Source organism: Bos javanicus, chromosome 26 (assembly GCF_032452875.1).
Source record: "Bos javanicus breed banteng chromosome 26, ARS-OSU_banteng_1.0, whole genome shotgun sequence".
Classification (NCBI taxonomy): domain Eukaryota; kingdom Metazoa; phylum Chordata; class Mammalia; order Artiodactyla; family Bovidae; genus Bos; species Bos javanicus.
Genome location: NC_083893.1, coordinates 14222965 through 14226067, shown reverse-complemented (window position 1 = coordinate 14226067; position 3103 = coordinate 14222965). Strand labels below are relative to the sequence as shown.

The following is a 3103-nucleotide window of genomic DNA, read 5'->3' as shown; positions in this document are numbered from 1 at the left end:
TGCAGTGAGGATACATAATACCTCTCCTATCCATCCAGACCAACTGAGAAAGAAGACAAAGGTATAATCAAATGAAGTTCAAAGTATCCTGTTTGCTAAGCTAATATAGAGACTGTGACTTATATGGAACAAGGGGCATCCTCATACTGAAACCCAAAGTTAGGCAGACTTCTATACCACTGGAGCACTAGACCACTGAAGGCCTCCCCACCCCCACCACCCACAGGGAGCAGCTCAAACTGTGTAGTCTCCATAGGCAGGTTGCACCCCAAGGAAGGAATGTGAGAAAGAAGATGGGCCCGGCAGGTCCCTTCTCTATCCTACTCAGGAAACTCGCTCCATTTCCTGAGGGGAGGAATGAAGGTGAAACAGAGACCAAGAGTGTTCTGGGAAAACCCCTCACCTTGGAAACAAAGTGTAGGCAAGAAGTATTCTAAGCACTTGCTACTAACATGCTCTATATGCAAAATGGATTGCATCATCATCCTTAATTCCCCAGCAAGAATTTAGATGGTATATGAACAGTGGTTAAGAGGCAGGCTGCCTGATTTTGAATCCAGCCTCCGCTGCTTACTAGTTTTATGATCTTGAGCAAGTTATTTACCATCCTGAACCTCTGTCTTGTCATCTCTGAAATGCCAGCAAAATGGTACCTCCCTCACAGGATGGCCATGATGATTAAATGAAAGAAAGTTTAGATCGCTTCTCGGCCTTTTGGCTAAGATCAAGTGTAGTATCTGTTCTTATCAGTTTAATATCTGATACGTCCTCTATCCGAGGACACAAAAAAAAAAAGAAAGAAAGTTTATAAAGGGCCTATAACAGTCAAAGGTGGGGACTTCCCTGGTGGTGTGGTGGTCAAGCATCCAACTTGCAACACAAGGGATGTGATAGCCATCCCTGGTTAGAGAACTAAAATCCCACGAGCTGCAGAGCAACTAAGCCCATGAGCTACAACTACCGAGCCCTCACACCACAACTAGAGAGTCCATGCACCTCAATGAAAGATCCCACGTGATGCAACAAAATAAATATTAAAAACAAAAACAGCAAGCATAAATGCAAAATAAATGTGAGTTATTATCACTGGTGAGTTTGTCTTATGAAAACTATGATTAAAAGTCCCTTAGATTAAAAGGTGAAATGAAATACCATGCTAGCCAACTGCAAACCAATTATTTTATTTGAACCCAAAGCAAAAAAATAATTACAATCAACTCCTGATCATATTTGTGATCTTAGGACTATGAAAACCATCTCTCAGTGCCATTGTCTCCTGCTCACTTCCTATAGAATTACATTCTTCATCCTGTTAAACTGATTTCTTTGACTTCCTCAAATTCCATTACCTACAACTTTCTTATCTTAGTCCTTATAAATTAATGTCCTGTCTTACGAACAACTATGAGGAAATTGTCAAAGAGAAAAATCCTCATGAGATGTTGCATACTCATGTCAGGAGTTCTGCTGAACAAAAAGCTTGGCAGAGATAAAAGGCCAGGGTTGGTTCAGAGCTTGTGACATAAGTGTGATTTGTGGTTATAACAACTAAGAAGAGTGGTCAGTGTGCCGTACTACCCGAGAAGGATTCCTGATCGTCAGTTATGCATTATGAGGGTAGCAAGTATAAGGAAAACTGAGAAAGGAGTCTCCTCCAGTCTCCAACTTGGAGGAGACTGGAATATTTTATAGAAGTCTGAAATTTGTACAGTGGGTACCCAGGTCAGGATAGAGACCTCAAAGCTGATTAAACATCTCTTCTTCCACAACAAAGGAGTAGAAAAGATTGTGGTTATCTGTGCAGGTCTTGGAGTCAAAGAGACCAGGGTTCAAGCTCCACTTTCACCGCTTCTTTGCTATGTAACTTGGGTAATTCAAATGTCAGTGTTCTGGGCTCCACTGCTGGCTCAGTGGTAAAGAATCCGTCTGCCAATGCAAAAGACATGGGTTCAATCCCTGGTCTGGGAGGATCCCACCTGCTCCAGAGCAACTAAGCCTGTGTGCTACAATTATTGAGCCTGTGCTCTAGAGCCCAGGAACTGCAACTTCTCAGCCCACGTGCTGCAACTACGGAAGCTCTCCTGCCTAAAGCCCGTGCTCTGCAACAAGAGAAGCCACCACAATGAGAAGCACACCGCACCTACAGAGCGACCCCTGTCTCCACAAACAGAAGACCCAGCACAGCTGAAAAGAAATAAATAACATTATTTTTTTAAATATCAGTGTCCCTGTGTATAAAAATGAGATAATAATACCTACATTATTACATACATACCTCTGAAGAGAATTCAATAAAGCAACATATGTTAAATTCTTGGCAGATGACCTGCACATATCTGTGCTCGCTAAAGTAAAGTTTTTAATACTATTATACACAACAGTAAAAAAGACGCTTACTCCTTGGAAGGAAAGTTATGACCAACCTAGATAGCATATAAAAGCAGAGACATTACTTTGTCAACAAAGGTCCATCTAGTCAAGGCTATGGATTTTCCGGTGATCATGTATGGATGTGAGAGTTGGACTGTGAAGAAAGCTGAGTGCCGAAGAACTGATGCTTTTGAACTGTGGTGTTGGAGAAGATTCTTGAGAGTCCCTTGGACTGCAAGGAGATCCAACCAGTCCATCCTAAGGAGATCACTCCTGGGTGTTCTTTGGAAGGAATGATGCTAAAGCTGAGACTCCAGTACTTTGGCCACCTCATGCGAAGAGTTGACTCATTGGAAAAGACTCTGATGCTGGGAGGGATTGGGGGCAGGAGGAAAAGGGGACGACAGAGGATGAGATGGCTGGATGGCATCACCGACTCAATGGACGTGAGTTTGAGTGAACTCCAGGAGTTTGTGATGGACAGGGAGGCCTGGCGTGCTGCAATTCATGGGGTCGCAAAGAGTCGGACATGACTGAGCGACTGAACTGAACCTAAACACAGATGGGGGTTAATATCCAAAATATATAAAGAACTCATACAATTCAATTAACAACAACAAAAAGCAAAAAAAAAAAATCCACAGTTTGATTAAAAATGAGCAGAGAAACTAAATAGACATTTTTCCAAAGAAGACATCCAAATGGCCAACAGACACGTGAAAAATGCTGAATG

The 3103-nt window shown here is 42.3% G+C and overlaps 1 pseudogene; it reads left to right on the top strand.

The window, feature by feature from the left end:
• The first annotated feature begins 698 nt into the window (after positions 1–698).
• Positions 699–903, top strand: LOC133239700 (U2 spliceosomal RNA; annotated as a pseudogene).
• The last annotated feature ends 2200 nt before the right edge of the window (positions 904–3103 follow it).